General features: G+C 36.4%; 2 long non-coding RNA genes across 2 annotated transcripts in view; one reads left to right on the forward strand and one right to left on the reverse strand.

Annotated features, from left to right (window-relative positions):
• Positions 1 to 3,666: 3,666 nt before the first annotated feature.
• LOC141421636 (uncharacterized) lies at positions 3,667 to 12,560 on the reverse strand. The gene is made up of 2 exons (XR_012446264.1): positions 6,601 to 12,560; positions 3,667 to 4,778 (listed from the first exon to the last, which is right to left on the reverse strand). It is a non-coding gene; the product is annotated as an uncharacterized lncRNA (long non-coding RNA).
• Positions 12,561 to 12,565: 5 nt separating this feature from the next.
• Positions 12,566 to 19,662, forward strand: part of LOC141421635 (uncharacterized) — a 40,588-nt gene continuing 33,491 nt past the window's right edge. The window contains exon 1 of the long non-coding RNA XR_012446263.1: positions 12,566 to 12,785. This is a non-coding gene — a long non-coding RNA (uncharacterized lncRNA). The remainder of the gene's footprint in view (positions 12,786 to 19,662) is intronic.

Consider the following 19,662-nt stretch of genomic DNA (forward strand, 5'->3'; position numbering starts at 1 on the left):
GGATCTAACAGTCACACTAAAAATCTATGCATCCCAACTACTAGAGAAGTTATATTGACTTGCATTTTATTCTCTTGATTTGGGGTAATTCTATATCTATTCTATGATATCATTTTCTCTTTAAAAGGAATGGATTTTTCTACAGGTGTTATTCATTTTGGACCGTATTTCAAAGTTTTTTTACTTTAAATAAGTATACAATATTTTCTTTATTTTTAATTTCTTATTATAGACAAATATACATAAAATAGCATTTACCACTTAACTATTTTTCAAGTACATAGTTCGATGGCATTAAGTACATTCACTGTGTTGTGCAATCATCACCACCATCCATCACAAGAACTTTTTCATGGTGGTATAATATTTTTCCTTCAACTTATAATATTTGTTTAGCTAACCATCTTTTTTTTATAATAATAACTTTAAGGTTGTATAAGTCCTGAGATGGGATTTGTAGGTCAGTATTAGCACGCTCTTCTAGTGTTAGGAAAAATGCCCCTCACAAAGAAAGCTCAGAAGAAAAGTCTCATATCCAAAAACAAAGTTTAATGGCAGGCACGAGCTGCCTAACAGACTAGAGAAAGATGGCGCAAGGGCTGACTCTGGGCCAGTTGTGACCTTTTATAGAATAAGGAGGGTAAGAAGTTGGTACATGTGCAAGAGTCTCCAACAGGGGTGGAGCTTGTCTTGGAGCATGGGAATTTTTGTAAAAGGGCAGGGCTATTATTGGGAATGGCTCCATTGTCCAAGAAGTGAGGCCTGAGAATAAAATGGCAGCCAATTTTTAAAATTGTGGTATTATTGTTCTATCACCTAGTATGTGTGAGGACTGGGGTTTGATCCCCAACACTTTTTTAAGGTTCCTAAAAAAATGTCAAAGGCCCTGGGGATTGTTGTAAATCTGAAGGGAAACTATGGTGAACTAGGTACTGCACACTAGCCTTGACTTTGCCAGTTGGTATTGGATATTGTGTTAAGCAGTTTTCTACTTATGTGGCAAAATGCCTGGGAAAATTAATTTAAAGGAGGAAAGATTTATTTTGAACTTTGGTTTTAGAGCATTCAAACCCTGGCTGCATGGTACCATGCCTTCAGGCTCCTGGCAAGAAAAAAATGTTAGGGTGGGAATTGTGTGGTAAAGCAAAACTGCTCTCATTGTTGCAGCAAGGAAGCAAAGAGAACAAGAGGAAGAGGTAACTCTGGAAAAAAATTTGGAGGCTACTTAAAAAGCTAGACATCGATCTACCATTTGATCCAGCAATACCACTCTTGGGGATATACCCAAAAGACTGTGACACAGGTTACTCCAGAGGCACCTGCACACCCATGTTTATTGCGGCACTATTCACAATAGCCAAGTTATGGAAACAGCCAAGATGCCCCACCACTGATGAGTGGATTAAGAAAATGTGGTATCTATACACAATGGAATTTTATGCAGCCATGAGGAAGAATGAAATGTTATCATTCGCTGGTAAATGGATGGAATTGGAGAACATCATTCTGAGTGAGGTTAGCCTGGCCCAAAAGACCAAAAATCATATGTTCTCCCTCATATGTGGACATTAGATCAAGAGCAAACAGAACAATGGAATTAGACCATGAGCACATGATAAAAGCAAGAGCACACAAGGGAGGGGTGAGGATAGGTAAGACACCTAAAAAATTAGCTAGCATTTGTTGCCCTTAACGCAGAGAAACTAAAGCAGATACCTTAAAAGCAACTGAGGCCAATAGGAAAAGGGGACCAGGAACTAGAGAAAATGTTAGATCAAAAAGAATTAACCTAGAAGGTAACACCCACGCACAGGAAATCAATGTGAGTCAATACCCTGTATAGCTATCCTTATCTCAACCAGCAAAAACCCTTGTCCCTTCCTGTTATTGCTTATACTCTCTCTACAACAAAATTAGAAATAAGGGCAAAATAGTTTCTGCTGGGTATTGAGGGGGTGGGGGGGAGAGGGAGGGGGTGGAGTGGGTGGTAAGGGAGGGGGTGGGGGCAGTGGGGAAAAATGAACGAAGCCTTGTATGCACATATGAATAATAAAAGAAAAAAAAAGAGGAAGAGGTAAGAGACAAGATAAAGTCTATTTCTTCCACTAGGCCCCACTTACTAAGTTTCTACTGTCTTTCCAATAGCTCATTAAATTATAAGTCCATTAATACACTGATGCATTGATAAGGTTGAAACCTCATGATCCAACTGCTTTCTAAAGGCCCAGCTCTCTCCACTGCTTCAGTAGGGACTAAACCTTCACTACTTGAGCTTTTCAGGAATACATAAGATCCAAACCATAAGAGATATTGAGGAAATCACCTCTCTTTAAGAGTCCTATTGTCTTATCAAGGAACAAAGCATATCAAACTTAGAAACAATAAATGTGCCGTTATTGAGAAACAGTGACACATTAGATTAAGAAAAATTAAAAACTTCCAGCTTTTGAGTTGTGATTAACTTTCTATAATGTTCTATATGGAATCAGTATGCAGATATTGTAAAACAATGGACTCAGCAGACTGAATATTATTTTCCTGAAGTTGAACATTGACATCACAATTCAGTGCTGATCATTTTCCAGTAGAAATTTCTGTGATATTTGAAATGTACTCCATTTGGACTGTCATACATGAGATTAACTGGCTGCACAGGGCTATTGAATATCTGAAATGCAGGTAGGATAATTCAGGAATGGCATTTTAAATTTCACTTTCTGTGACTAAGTTTACATTTAGATTGAATAGCCACATGTGGATAACATGTGCTACATTGAATACTGCACCTTCAAGCCCATTCTCTATAACTACTAAAACTTCACTATTTAGGTCTACCTATAATAACACAGATATTCACCAACATGATCATATCAACATACAAAACAAGTGTGTTCTGCTGTCTTTGTGGATCAGCTCACTCCTTTTCTCCCCAGGCAAGCACCGATCTGCTTTCTGCCTCTCTCTGTAGATTTGTTTTGCTTCTTCTAGAACTCCGTATGTGTGAAATTGCAGTTTTTCATTTTTTGAATCTGATTTTGTTCAATAAACATTATGGTTTGAGTCTCATGCTTATGAATGTGTATCAATAGTTCCTTCTAACATTTTGCTAAATATTAGTTCATTTATTACTGTACCACAAAATTCCACTATTGATGAATTTTTGTGCTGTCCATAGTGGTGTCCAGTTCCAGGTGACACCACTATGAATAATTATCTGGTAGTGTCTGCATATGTGAGTGTGTGCACATACACACTCACTTGTGCTTTCATTTCTCTTGAGCTAAAACTTCAGAGTAGAATTTCTGGGCTGCATAGTGAAAATGTCTATATTGGAAATTGTTGGGGAATTTTGTGGGTTTTTTTTGGAGGCTATTCAACATTATGACCAATAAACTTTGATGCCTCCATTTTAAGATTATTTTTTTCTTCTCATTGAAGTATTTTCAATATATTCCATTATGTTGTTCTTCTGCACAATTGTTTATTTCACCTATGCTTTTGAATGGATGCTGAATACAGCCTAACATAGATATTCAATAGAAAACAATAAAATGAAACAAAGCCTGAGGCTATGTCCCGTCCTGCAGGACACATCAGCGTGGGTAGCGAACCTAGAAGGGGAAGAATGAAGGGACAAGAGACACGAAGGAGACAGCAAGACAAGAGTTCTGATCAAGCTGCAAAATTTTATTGTTCACACAGGGGTATTTATGTGCTGAGGGAGTGAGGGGTACGACGAGGTGCAGGCTGGTTGGCTGGTTCTGCTATAGGACTTCTGATAGGGTGCACGTTCGCGCTGGTGGCAAGGTAAACTCCCGGAAGAGAAGCAGGGATGGCGCCATCTTGTGCTGGAGATGGAGAAGTTGGGAAGGTGGTGCGATACCGCAGGGTATTTGCATGAACACAGGATGTTCGGAGAAATGCAAGATGTCCCAGGAAGACAAACAACCGCAAAATGTTCCAGGGCAAGGTCAAGACAGAATGGCTCACAAAGGGAGCCTTGTCTCCGACAAGGCTAGTGCCTTTTACAGTTACTGGCCTTCTGTATTCATATGGAAAGTAACTTTTAATTTTAGTATCCATATTTAGCAAATTTCAAAGAATGACTTATGGATCATTCTTTCTATAGCATTTTCACAGATGTCATGTAATGTCATTGGCACTTATTGGCAGCAAATTCATTTTATTATATTTTTTTCTAATATAACTGGCTCATTTTCCAAAAATACTATTGGTAATGACATTAAATCCTATACCTTTCATTCATAGGATTTTGAAAGAAATCCAGACATTCTTCAGCTCAAGGATCATGAACAGTGGTGGACTTGAGCAGCCTGTCTTGGCTTCCCACAAAGAAGTCATAGGTGGCTACCTGGGGAAAGGGGATGAAATGGGTCTCAGGAGATAAGGAAAAGATGATTAAAGTGTTTGTTGAGAAGACTCCAGCAGGTGATAGCAATTTCAGTTATGTACTGCAAAATTCTTACTTCCTGGTAGCTGATTAATTTTTAGCCCAAAGATGGTGGTATTATCTTGGCTCCCATCTTTAAATGACATCATATTCAAATGCTTGGGATTAGAAGGAAGACCCAGAAACTTTAGTTGCTAAACACTTAAGCGCATTTCAAAGACAAAGGTTCTGTGCAAAGTGTCAAGTAAACAAAAATGTTGTTATGCTGGACCATCAGTGACAGAGCCTGAATTCATTTCCATCTGAGCCTGCACCTGCAACCAGGTCCTCAGCCTGGCTTCCTCACTTTTGTTTTCTTCTGGGCACCCTGGTAGGAAATAAGACAAATTGATGAGTTTCACAAATTTACACATGGAGTTCTTTGCACAAAGCACATTTTAAAAGTTTAAAGTTTCTGTTGTTGAAAAATGTGAACTTTCAATTTTATGATATCATACACAAATTAAAAGAAAACTGATGGATCTGAAAACCTTATGTTGTATTCATACCCAGTCCTGATTTAGATAGAATAAGAAGAAGTGGACATTATTTTCCTTCTTCATGGAAGCCATACTCCTTTGATTGTTGTTATTGACAGAGAACTAGACTTACAAGAACACACAGAAAGGCAGCTGGCTAACATGCCAGAAGGGAGCACTCCTACACACAGATGAACAAAAGAACCCTGGCGGACTTTAACTCTGGCCCTGGGACCTCTCATCGCCATGACATCAAATTATTTACACTAATGCCATCTCACACTCAACTGTCATTGATAGGTACTACTTCAGAGGTGAATGTATTTTGGAGACTGTTTTTTGCTTTCCCTAGATCATTAACAAAATGAAGCCATACTAAACACTGTTAGTTAAACCTAATAAAGGATTAAACCCTAAGAAACGTCCCCAGGAATAACAGGGATTTTCATGCAAGTCATCTGATCTTCTAAAGGCCTCCAGTAGTGATATTCCCATCTTTCTGATTTCTGTTCTGAGGCCTTACTTCTTGGAGAAAGTGAAACCATCCATTCTTTCACTCATTGTACCCTTCCTTCTCTCTTTCTTTTCTGCTTTCCCCCCCTTTCTTCTCCCTCATTTTTCCTTTCTTCTTTTCCTCCTTTTCTTTCTTCCTTCTATCATTTTTTTTCTTTCTTTTCTTTCCTCTTCCTTCCTTCCCTCTTCCTTTCTTCCTTCCTTTCTTCTCTCTTTCTTTCTTTCTCTCTTCTTTTCTTTTAGAGACACAAGGGTTTGAACTCAGGGCCTCTTGCTTGTTAGCAGGTGCTCTACAAGTTGAACCACACTCCCAGCACTTTCTGCTTGTAGTTATTATTTTTTTATAGAGTCATGCATTTTTGTCTAGGGCCTGCCTCATACAGAGATCCTTCTACTTATGCCTCCTATATGACCTGGTGCACAGTTGTGCACCACAACACCCTGCTTGTTTGTTGGGATGGAGTCTTGTGGACTTCTTTTCTGAGCTGGTCTAGAACTATGATCTACCCAATCTCAGCCTTACAAGTAGCTGGAAGGCACACACCACTGCTGTCAGCCAGTTTTTTAAATTCATTTTGCCAATGTATGTCTTCTAATTGGACAGTTTAGTTTATTTATATTTAAATTACTTACTGATAAATAGGAAAGTGTGTCATTTTGCTAGTCTTTCATTTATGTGTTATAGCTGTCATACCTCATTTTTTATAATGTTGATTTAATTTGTGTCTAATTGTTCTTGTCAAAGTTAAGTGTTATAATTTAATTCTTATTTTATGTTGAGTAAATTCTGTAGTTATTTTCTTTGTGGCTATTGTAAGCATTACATTTAACATCCTAAAGTTATAACACTGATTTGTACTTTTACCAGTTTAACTTACTTACATACAAAAACAGCTCCTATACTACAATTCCCAACCTTTTTTTATTTAATGATGTCACAGGATTAAATATTTATGCACTATATGTCCAAGAACATAAATCTAATAATTGTATGTAATGCATTAGGATACTAAAGTATGTAGAAAAAATCCAAATTTAGCAATAATACCAACTTTTTGACTAATAATTGTTTAAATATCATATTATTTTAAATCCTCTATAGCAAACAACATCAGAGTAATGAACAATCATAGCAGCTTTCAGGCAGCATGGACTCACCCTGACTGAGGTCTTGGTCCACACACCACACGAGTCACTTCATAACTCTTCATCTCACTGTGCACAGCTCTTCTGAGCATTTCTTTCAGGGCATGTCTAGTCCTGATGAAATACTACAGCTGCTATCCTGGAAGGACAATTTTGCCCATCACAAGATTCTTGGTTGATAGAGTTTGGTATTGTTTTTCTTTCATCGCTTTAAAAATATTGGCTTAATTCCTTTTGGTCTTCAAAATTTCTCAGAAAAAATCTGCTACTAATCTGATTGAGCTTCCCTTCTATATGATGACTGTTTTCTCTTCTTTTCAGGATTCTGTCTTTGTCTTTCAATAATTTCGTTAAACTATATCTTGGTCTGGGTATCTTTGAGGTTGATATATATATAAGTCACTGAGCTTCCTGGATATTGATCTCCCTATTTTTCACTTAATTTTGGCCATTATTTACCAAATATTTCTCTCAGCCCCCTCTCTGTATCTTTTCCTTGTGAATTTTACTATACATATGTGTGTTACTTGGTTGTTTTCTATGGCCATTTGTACTCTTCCACTCTTATTTGGATTTTCTCCTTTCTATCTGTCACACTTGGTAATTTCCTGCTCAAAGCTTCCTGTGGTTCCTACTAGTGAATTTTTCACTTTAGTTATTGTAGTTGTCAGCTTGAGAATTTTGTTTTGTTGTCTTCTTAGATTTTCTGCCTTGACTGAACATTACTGCTGCAGTCTCCTGTGTGCCACTTCTTAATATTTTCATCGTGTCCATACATTATTTTCTTAACTGGCTCCACATCTTCTTTTAGTTCTTTGGGCATCTTTAAGGTAGTTGTTTTCATTTCTTCCTTTAATGGCTTGCAATCTGGTCTCTTTCAAAGACAATTTGTATTTGTGTTAGTCGTTTTTCCTCTGACTGGACTATATTTCTCCATCATTGTCTTCTGTTAGGAGCATAATGTTTGGGTAACTGAACAATTTACATGTTGGAATCCTAATACCCAGTATGATGGGATTTGGAGGTGGAGCCTATGGCTGGCTTTGAGGATGAGATTAAAGAGGGTGAAATCCCATGGTGGGAGGAAGACACTGGCACTATGCCTTGCTCTCTTCTACTCCTCAAGGACACAGCAGGACACTGCTCCTCTGCAGAGCAGGAAAGAGCTTCACCACACACTCCACTGTGGCACCACAAATCATGAAAGACAAGTGTTTATTGCTCAAGGCACTTAAGTCTGTGGTATTTTGTTATAGTAGACCAAACACACTAACACTTATGCTTTTTAATCTTATTTTTACTAACTTTGAATACTACATTGCTCTATAGCAGGCAAGAGGGTCAAAAAAAAAAAAGAAACTAGTCTGCGTTTTGATGATGTAGCAGTGGAAAGGGGATGGCATAGCAGGGAGATAAAAGTTAAAAATCTAAACATAAAAAGGATCATGTAGCACTGGGAGTGAAGTAGCCAATTTAGTTACATGCAACCATATATGGGATAAACCTTGCTTTTTGCTTCTGTAACCTATTGCAAGGGCATATAAGGTGAGAACTCTTTGTTCTCAGGGCTCAGTCTTTGGATGTGAATTCACTGAGCTGCTGCCAGCACACTAATAAATATTGCCTCCTCAAGAGCCTTAGTGTCCCATGTCTCTGTTCAAGATTGCTGTAACAGCTCTAGAAATAAGATTATTCTCCATTTTTTGGGTTTGGTGATTATTTTTATAGTTGTGAGCCATTTTCACACCACAGACTGGCCTACTTGTGAACTTAAGGTTTTCTGGGGTTTTTGTAAGCCTGTGACTTTCCTAGGCAGTGAGTTTTTAAGTTATTCTGTATAGATGGTTATTTTTTAATGAACAAATCTTTTTAAAGACTAAGAGAAAAACAAGTGAGGACAAAAATAAATGATAAAAGAAAGCAATAGATTATGGTGTTTGAAACACATTTATAGTCAATTCATCCTTGTGGGCAAGAAGGGTCTCATAGAGAATGGTGAAGTCTCAGCTGCCTTCCTCCTTCCCTGTACTTTCATGATAAGAAGCAGTTGGTGATCAGAACACAGACCCTCCATACCTGAAAGACAGGACCCTTATTGCCCACCCTGGCTTATGGAAGTTGTATCAGCCAGTCCAGAAAAATGTTCAAGACTGCCTTACCTGAGGATGAGGCCAGAGGAAGGGCAACTGCTACTGAGGTTAGAGCTGAAATTGACCAAAATGAGCCATAATTCATGACTGAAGCCTTCCCTAAACTTTGCAAATATTGGAATAGACAACAACGCACTTGTTGTTTAAGAGAGAAGACACCTTCTTTACCATCTTCCCAGGGTTGTTTCAAGGTTGTTTTCTTTTTGAGGCATTTTGACTTGGTTCTCAATTCTCAGCTGAGTGTGTGAGTTTCTCTGTGTGCTCCATTTGTTTGGCAAATAAGATTTGGGCTCAGTGCTGATTCTGATCATCACATAATAGTGAAGCAATGAGATCAAATAAATACCTTCTTTCATATGGAGATGAAGATGGATAAGCTTTCCTGGTGCCTTTTAACTGTTTTATTACTTTTGTTTTTGTGTAGACAGATTTCTGGTATATCTTTTCTGCACTATAGAAAATATAAAAGAATCCAAATAGTTATTCCTCAAATCCAGCCTCTCAGCAAATCTAAATGAAGTTTGAGAGAAGCAGATTTAGCAGCAAACTAATAAAAAGTAAACTGAGGACAAAGAAAAGTAACGAACTTGAAGGAAATGAAGCCAGGCTTGCTTACAACACGTTCCTTAATGCCTCTTGCCTTATTTTCTGTATTTGTAATATGTGGCATGAATTCTGCTATCTCCTGAGATATAATAATGATTGTAAAAAGAAGTATCTAGAGAAACAGGAGCTAAAACACACACACACACATGGGGAAAAGAGGAAGGAGACAGATAAAGAGAGAGAGAGAAACAGAGAGAGAGAAAGACCAAGAGAGAAGAGAGTTGATTTTAAGGAGCTGGTTCTTATGTTATACTCCTTGAAGAGTATTCTGGACTCTGATGGTTTGGGTAGCAGTTTATGTTACAGTTTTGAGTATTAATTCTGCATACTGGGAAATCAGGAACGGTTTCTATGCTTCTTGAGAATTCTTTCTTCTGGATGAGGTCTGCCTACACAATGGAGGATACATTGCTTTACCAAAAGTAATTGAATTGATAAGTGCTTGTTAAAATGCAAATCATGGCTGAAACTATACTTTTACAGCAACATCTAGGCTGATTTTTAGTCAAACAACTAAATAATATAGCCTTGACAAACTGACACAAGTTAATCATCTCAAAATATATGTTTATCCCATGTAAATTTCCTCCTTTTCCTACTTTACATCATATCTCTTTACCCTTTCCTGTTACCCCTTTCTATTTATTATTAATAGTTTTATCTTGAATAATTTTTAAATTTCTATATATTCTATCTTAGTTTCTGTCATTTCTAACATTGTTGTTTGTATAGTTGTTTCTAGTTTCTTTTTTACTACATTTAAGTATCTGGTTTGTTTTTGAATGGTTGCTTTCATACAGCTACTTGTTTTTTCCTCTGAGTGGTAATGGGAATCATAACCCCCAAGAGAAGGCTGTCCACCAAGAAGACCCCATGAAAATTGAAATGTTATCCATCTCAACAGATGTGTGTATTTCAATGTGGAAACTTAAGAAAATGAAAAAGAAAGGTAAAAGACTTCTCCAAAAGTTTATAACTCTTCAATAACCAAATCCAAAGATACAAAAAATGGTTAAAATAATATAAAAAGAATTCAAAATTTTAGTTTTAAAATTGATCAATGACTTTAAATATGATTCAACCAAACATATGACTGGAGGAAAGAAGTTAATTCAAGATGTGGGTAAAAATTCAGCAAGGAAATAGAGATTCTCAAAAAAGAAAATAAAAATCTTAATAAGTCAAATAAAACCTTCAGTGGAAAACAGTATCAATAGAATAGACAAAGAAGAAACAATGCTGGAGATTAAAGATAAAGTTGATGTATTATCACATTCAGACAAAGAAAAAATAAGAATTCTTGGACATAATCACAAGACCAAGTCTATTAATCTATGGGACAGAAGAAAGAACTGAAATACAAACTAAAGGCATAGAAAAAAACCAATTCAATGTATTATAATAGAAATATCCCCAAATATATGTAAGGCATGGCCAATGAAGCATTTAGAACCACAACTAGACAGAAAAGCATCTCCACATGTCACATCTAATTAAAATGCCAAGAGGTGAGAACAAAAAAAGATATTAAAAGTGGGAAGAGAAAAATAACTTACTTACAAATGCATACTTCAAAATTTTATCAGTCATTTCAACAAAGACCATAGAGGCTGGCAAGATATTCCATGTTATATTTCAAGGTCTGCGAGTAAACAACTGCAAACCAATATTACTATATATACCAAATTTAGCCTTTAAAATTGATGGAGAAATAAAACACTTATAAGATAGGCACAGGCTGAAGCAATTCATGACCCCTAAACCAACATTGCAGAAGATATTTAAAGAAATCTTATATAAGGTTGAGAAAGACAGTCAAAATCACAATTCAGGCAATAATAAATTTCATTGAAAGATGTGAACAAATGAGAACTAGGCAAGAATCAAATGAGTTCAACTCAATAAACCAGAAAACCTCTAACAAGAATGAAGAAGAAAGAAAAGAACAAACAGTACTCAAGTCAACCAGGAAAAAAAAAAGAAAAACTGACAAAATAATAGGAACAGCACATAGCTCTCAATAATAATTCCAAGTATAAATGATCTTAACTCTCCAATAAAAACAGTGCAGATTGGCTAATTGGATTAAAAAATTATTTCCAACTTTTTGTTTTCAGCAAGAAATGCATCTGACTGGCAAAGACACACTCAGACTTGAAGTGAAAGGATGAAAAATGATTTGCCAAATAAATGGAATTTGAAAGCAATCAGGAGTAGTTACATTCATATCTGACAAAGTAAAATTCAAGACACAATTTGTCAGAAGAGATAAAGAAGTTCACTATATATTAATTAAGTGTACAATCCACCACTAAGATATAGCACTTATAAATATACATTCACCACATGTCATCATACCCAATTTCATAAAAAATACAACTGTGGCATAAAGGGACAGATGATAACTTATATGATGACCGTGATAGCAGCAGAGTTCAATGCCTCATTTTCATCAAAAGACAGCTCATTCTGACCCTAACACACTCCCCTCCAAATAGAAACTTGAAAGTTCAGCTGCTCAGTAGTTCAAATGCACTTCACAGAAATCTATGGAACAGTACATTCATCAGCTGTGAATACACATTCTTTTCAGCAATCCGTGTAACTTCAAGTGAAACAGATTACATCTTAGGCCATAACAAATACTAGAGAAATGAAATAATTTTTTTCACCTTATCAGATCATAAGGAAGTAAAACTAGAATTTAACAGCAAGAAAAATTACAGAAAACACACAAATACACGATCATTGGGTAGTTGAAGAAGTCATGAAGTAAATTTTAAAACTCATACAATCTCACCCGCGCCCCGCCGCCGTCACGTGATGCGGCTGCGGAATCTGAACTGCGGGGCCTAAACCTAGGTAAATTTGTTGCTGGTGGCCGCTGCGTGCGCAACCACAAAGGCTAATCCGACAGAGTGGGGGAAGCCGGTGGAGTTGATGCTCCCTCTTCCAAGTCAGGTCGGCTCCCGTTAGTTGGCTGCCGTTCGTTGCTGCCCTGTCCCCGAGCGTTTGCATGAGCTCCGGCGCGTGGGGACACTCTGGTGACCATGTAGGGGGAAGAGTGGGGAAGCTCAGGTGCCTGGGACAAGCTCAGCACTGTCGCCCCTCCGCCCCCGCAACCCGAGTCCCTCCACACTCCCGCCCGGAGCGGGCCTCGCGCAGGACCGGTAGACTCTGCTGGGAACTCCGACCTCCAGCGGAGGCCCGGCCAGGAAGCGCCGCGAGTTCTCTCCAGGTCTCGCGAGAGTTGAAGTTGAAGGACTATGGCCGCATCTAAGCTGTTAAAGGACACGGCCTCGCGACAGCTGGCCAGGTATCACAGTTCTCAAGGAAACATCTCCAGTTACTGCCACATAGCCGGAGGGGTCTGCGCCCCGGGACAGAGGTTCCATCACCGGGGAGAAGAAAGTTTGCGGGAGAATGGAAGAAGACGCGCAGGTGGGCTGCACCATTCTAGGGTTTTTAGTAAGGCTCTCTGGCCCGAAAAGTAGTGGCTGACTCCGTATACTTTATATACTTGTATGAATACACAGTGAAACCTGTTGAAATTTTTTAAGAACGGGGAGGGAGAAGAATGGAGGGGGGTGAATCTAACCAAGGTACATCCTAAGCATATATGGAAATGTCACAATGAAACCCTCCTGTGCAAGTAATCTATGCTAATTAAAATGTTTTTACAAAGTACTGAGTGCAAGCAGGGGGCAGTGGTTACCTCAGGGAACATAAATACTCAGGGCGGACTGGCTCCCCGACCCACCATTATACCTTCAGGCGGTGCAGATGGCTAACAGAAAATAATAGAAGAGAAATCATAAGATGCTTGGGAACGTCCTAGCATGTCTTCTTTAAGCCACACTCATAACTGCCTCATAGGTGAGCCTGTCTTACAAAATGGACACATTTTGTTAAGAGGAATCTATTATCTTTTAAAAGGAACTGCAGCCTGACTCCCTGAATTTCATCCACTTAAAAGCCGTTTGACTTTGAGCAACTTTCTTAAATTCTTTGTGCCCATGTCTCCTTATCAATAAAATGAAATTATCAGTAAAAAAATAAAAAATAAAACTCATGCAATCAAATAAATATCAAAATTCCACTTAACAGAATCTATTGGATAGCAAAAGGCAGTTCTCCTTGTTTTTCCTTTTTTTTTTTTTTTTTTGGTGCCACTGTAATTTGAATCCAGGGCCTCATCTTGCTAGACAGGTACTATACCACTTCAGCCACTCCATCAGGCCTCTAAAAAGGGAGTTGAAGAAAGAAGCTTATAGCAATGCATGCCTGCATTGTGAAAATAGGAGGTATGTCCAATAAATAATCTAATAATGAACCTAAAGTTCTTAGCAATGTAATAATAAACCAAACTCAAAACTAGCAGAAGGAAAGATATTGTAAAGATCAGAACTGAAATTAATGAAATGGAAATCAAATGATCCCTGCAAAACATCAGTAAAACAAAGAGTTTGTTCCTTGAAAAGACTAAAAATGATTGACAAACCCTTCTCAAACTATCCAAAATAAATAGAAACTAAAATTAATAAAATTAAAGACAAAATGGGATAGTATAAAAGATTCCACTGAAATTCACAGGATCATTTATTTTGAAAAAAAAAATTTCCAAATAGTGGAAAACCTAGAAGAAATGGAAAATTTCTAGAAACATACAACCTACCAAGAGGCTATAGAAAAACAGATCTGTAAAGAGCAATTAGAATGAAATAAGAGTCTACAATGAAAGAAAAACCCAGGACCAGGGAGATTTCCTGCCGAGCTCCACAGGACCTTTAAAGAAGAACTAACACCATTGCTCCTCAAATTTTTCCATAAAATTGAGAGGAAAGCATCACTACCAAACTCATTCTATGAAGTCAGTATTATCATGATATTATAACTGAGAAAAGAAAAAAAAAACAGAAAAACCAAACTGTGGACCAATTTCCTTAATGAACATACATATAAAATTCTTCAAACAATAATTGCAAACAGAATTCAACAACACATTAAAAATCATTTACCATGATTAAGTTGGTTTCATTTCACTGCTGCAAGGACTGTTCAGCATGTGCAAATCAGTAATCATAATACAATGCCTAAATAGAACCTAGGACAAAGATGACATTATCATCCCAAAAGATGCTAAAAAGGCATGTAACAAAATTCAAACTCTCTTCATAATAAAATCCCTCAATAAACTAAGAGTAGGATAATCATACCTCCATATAATAAAGCCTGTCTAAGACAAACCAGTAACCAAGATTATACTGCATGATGAAAAACAGAAAGCATTAACTCTTAAATCAGGTAAGAAAAGGGTGTGTATTTTCATCACTCTTATTCAATACAGGACTTTGAACTTTACTCAGAGCAATAAAGCAAGAGAAAGAAATAAAATCATTCTATTAGGAAAGGAAGACGTCAAAATATCCTTGTTTCCAGGTAATAGCATCTTGTACTTAAAATACCCAAAATATTTCAGCAGAAAACAGTTAAATCAGATCAATAATTTCAGTTAAGTAGTAGTATTCAAAATCAACATGGATAGCTTTTCTACATACTAGCAACACATTCCTTGGAAAGGAAGTTGCAATCTAGTTCACAATAACCTCAAAAACAAACCAACAAACAAAAACACTTAAGGACAACTTTAATCAAAGAAATTAAAGATCTCTACAATGAAAACAATAAAGCACTAAAGAAACAAATGGTAGAAAACACTAGAAGACAGAGCTCTTATGTTCATAAAACAGCAGAATTAATATTGTGAAAATGACCATATTACCAAAAGTAATGCAATCCCTATCAAAACTTCAATGACATTCCCACAAAAATGCAAAACAGAATCCTAAAATTCATATGGATCAATAATAGACCTCAAACTACCAAAATGATCCTGTGCAATCCCTTTCAAAGCATACTCCAGGACCATAACAACAAAAAGCAGATTATTGGCATAAAAACAGACATGTAGAAAAGCAGACAAGTAGAGTAGAGGACTCCAAAATAAACCAATCTGGGTCTGGGAATAGTATCTCAAGTCTTTAATCCTAGGAGACATCAGGAGGATCATAGTTCGAGGCCATCCTGGGCCAAAAAATAGTGAAACTCTCATCTCAACTAAAAAGCTAGACATGGTGGCATGAATCTGTGATCTCAGCCACACAGAAGGCATAGGTAGGAGGACTGTTGTCCAGGGTTGGCACCAGACTAAACCTTGAGGCTCTCCCTGAAAAATAATTAAAGTCACAAAGGACTTTGGGACATGGCTCAAATGGCCAAGTAACTGTCTAGAAATCATCAAACTCTGAGTTCAACACCCAGTACCACTACCCCCACCAAAAAAAAAAAAAAAAAAAGAGAAAAGAAATAAACTGACACATCTTTAGTAATCTGATTCTTTCCAAATGACTCCAAACCATACATTGGAGAAAACACAGTTCAACAAATGATGCTGGAAAAACTGGATATCCACATGTGGAACATTGAAATTAGGTCACTATTTCTCACTCTGTACAAAGGACCTTAATGTAAGACCTAAAAGTTTGAAACTACAAGAGGAAAACTTAAGGGAAACATTTCAAGATCAAGGAATAGACATTGACTTTCTAAATATGAATCCAGTAGCTCAAGAAAAACAAGTAACAGCAAGTATTGACAAAATGGAACTGCATCAAATTAGGAAGCTTCTGCACAGCAAAGTAAACAATTTCTAGGTCAAACAGTAAAAGAGAAAATAATCTAATCAATAAATGGGCAAGTGAACTGAACAGACACTTTACAAAAGTACAAATTAACAATAAGTGCATGAAAAATGTTTGCCATCTTTTCTAACCATCTTGGAAATGGAAATCAAAACAACCCCAGTCAGAATAGATACCAGCAAGAAAATAAACAACAAATGCTAGCAAAGGTGCAGGGAAAAATGATTCCGTAAACACTGTTGCTGGTGATTTTAAATTAGTCCAACCACTGTGGAATTCAATATGGAGGGTCCTCAAAAAGCTAAAAATAGAACTCACATCTGATTCACCTACACAGCTGCTGAATATTACTCAAAAGAATCAAAGTTAGAATACAATAGACACACTTGCACACTTACACTTATTGTAGCACTATTCACAACGGCCAAATCATGGAATCAGCCTAGATACCTATGAATGAATAAGAAGAATATGTACTTTATATGCACAGTGAAATTTTACTTAGCCACAAAGAAAAATTAATTTCTTACATTTTTTAGGAAAATGGAGTGAACTGAAGATCTTCATGTTAAGTGAAATAAGCCAGACTCATAAATGTTCTACTCTTCATTTCTGATTTGATAATTTTATTGTCTCTTTTTTCTTGGAGACCTTACCTAAAGGTTTGTTGGGTTGCTGGTATTCTTCAAAGAAGCAGCTTTGGGTGTCGGGTTTCATTGTTTAATTTTTTTTTTTAATTTCCCATGTCCCACTTCATGCGGTAAATTCTTATTTCTTTCTTGCTGCTTATTTCAGGTTTAGTTTGGCCTTTGTCTCCAGTACCTTAAGTTTGAAATTTAGATTACTATTTAAAATTGTTCATCTTTCATCATTTCTTTGTTTCTCTCTCTCTCATTTAGGATTCCATAATTTAGGATTTATATTCCTTACTTAGACTGGACATAAATCCTTACTTGGATTTGTATTTACAGAAAGGAACTTTCAAAGGTTCATCCATACTTATACATGTGTATTATTTCCTAGTAAAATCTTCATGGAATTTGAAAGGCTCATATTGAAAGTAGTTTTATTTTCTAAAGCATGCCAATTTGGATCATCCTTCAAATTTGGGGTGCACGAAAGATGTACAAAGAAAGTACTCAAGGTATACTTTAGTTCATAAAAATAATGATAGGAATAAAAACAAACATTTTCAAATTACCTTAAGCAAATGTAATGGTTTTGTGGGTGAAATTACTTCTTAGTACAAACAATATACTATGTGAGTGAATTTTACAACCAAATTCTTAAGAGCATTCAAATTATGTGCCATTTAAATTGTTAAATTTGCATTTATTTGGTATTAGAAGATACAGGAAAGTAAAAACAAAACCTCAAACTATTCAACTTACAAAATAAGAGAACTTCAAATTAAAAATTATCTGTTGTTTATAAAATATGATCTTGATTTAATTGCTTGACATGCAATTTCATACTAAAAAGACTAAATAAATGGATAGTTTATAGAATGCTCTTATTCTGGACAAATTACACTCAATAGCTTTTAATTAAGATAAAATTACTTGATAGTTTGAAGCATAATTTATAATTGAGTAATTTACAATTTATTCAATAATTTAGATCACATACAGACCAACAAAAAGAACAATCTGACAATTCCCACTGCACAATTCTTCCCACTATCAATATTACCCAGGAATCTGACATGTACTCCACTCAGTTGGAATATGTTTCCATGTACTATTGATCAGCAAAAAGTAGTATATAATGTCAAGCCTTCTCCTTTTTCCCTCTCTTGTCTTTGTGTCTCCTTTCTCTCTCTTTCTTTCTTCTTTTGAAGAGCAGCTCAATGATTTGTGATACAAGATATGTTAAAACAATACAAGGAAAAGTACAAAATAACACTGAACAGTAATGCCAGCACCTATCTCAGGGTAATAAGTACAGATATTGTTATTTTAGTGCTATTTACTTTTCTTTAGAACATAGATGAAAGCCATGAATATAAACTTGAGGTATATACACAACACATACACAACCTTGAACAAAATACTTTTTCCTAAGTAATATCACATTTTAAAATATTGGAACACTTTCTCTCTGATTTATGTTTGACAATGGAAAAGAAGATAATACATTCATCTACGGAGGGGTATACTGATTAAAAAGATCTTAATGTTCAAGATGTCTTCCTCCATATTTTTTCTTAACACAGGCTGTGAAATGACCTGAAAGGATTCATTATGAGAAAAATGTCAGTCACAGCTTTAATATTGTATTTGGGAAGCAACTGATGAGAAAGAAAATTGAAAGGTGAGACTTCATATTTGGTTCAAATAAGTAGTCTTAATCTTTCTTTTTTAAAAAAAGTTTGAATCAGTTCATTTTAAGTTTTTGCAACTCTCAGGTAAAATCCAGCACTTGGCTGACACAAAGTCTATGAGAAGAGGTCAGAAGAGGCAATCACATCTTAAATCATGACTGTGGACATCAAGATCTACCTTGCACTATGTTTCTCCACATTGCATAGAGCAATTACTTTCAGGCTGTGTCTTGCCCTCAGTGACTCCATTTATAAAACAGTTTGCACCATTTTTACTGAAAAGGCTAAGGCAGAATGACTCTGTACCTTATTTTTACAAGTGAACAGCCACCATCTGTCCAGCAGAAAGCTTGTGGCACAGATTATAGGTATGCACCACTGCACCCAGTATTAAGCATACTTAAACAAATAAAGAGCTGTATTAAGAGGTGTATGTTAGTGCAGTTCCACACACTGGCATACAATTCTAGTGCATACTTGGCAGATGCAAGTTGCCCTATATAATAAGCTAAAAGCTTACCAGCTCAGCCATCCTGCTGTTTTCCCCTAAAAATGTAACCAGTGGTGGATAATTAGTGGAAGCATATTCCCTGTAATAGTGGGAATAGAAAAACCAACACTTTGCATTTGGATAATCATTCCATACTCCTTTAGGAAGTGAACTCCATAAGAAATAATAACCAAATGTCTGTGAGATGATCGTCTAACAGCTGCTGTTGATTTCCATTCAACTGAAATATTCATAATATGTCCTGAGGGTTACCTTAAAAAGTTTCTTGGCCCAAGCAGAGCTATTAAAGCACAAAGAGCATCATTTCAGAATTCTGACTACTATGCAAAGGAAATATTACTTAGAAAGAAAGATACGTGGAGAATTGTCATCAAGTTGAAAACTAAGGTTTGCAACTTCAATGTTTAACAAACCCCAATCCTTCCTTTCTCTGATATTTTCTTGTACACGTTAGCCTTGATGATATTTTTATGGCTACCTTTCTTAAGTTCCACCCACATCTAATGAATTATCAGATCATAATTATTCAATTATTAAGATTTATCTCACCTTTACCCTACCTCACTATTTCAGTTCCTGGTTATTTGCTGCCTTTTAATATACATCAATAGCACATAAGATTTTCTGATCTCTGTTTATCCCTCTATGTGAAGCATTATGTCTGAGCTGAAAACCACTTAATGGTACTTTATTTGCTGTCTAATTCTACCTGTAAGTTCTTATGGCGGAATTGTGTCCCTACAAAATTCTTATGTTGAAGTACTAAACCTAAGCACTTCAGAA

The sequence above is a fragment of the Castor canadensis genome, chromosome 3, assembly GCF_047511655.1.
Source record: "Castor canadensis chromosome 3, mCasCan1.hap1v2, whole genome shotgun sequence".
Classification (NCBI taxonomy): Eukaryota; Metazoa; Chordata; class Mammalia; order Rodentia; family Castoridae; genus Castor; species Castor canadensis.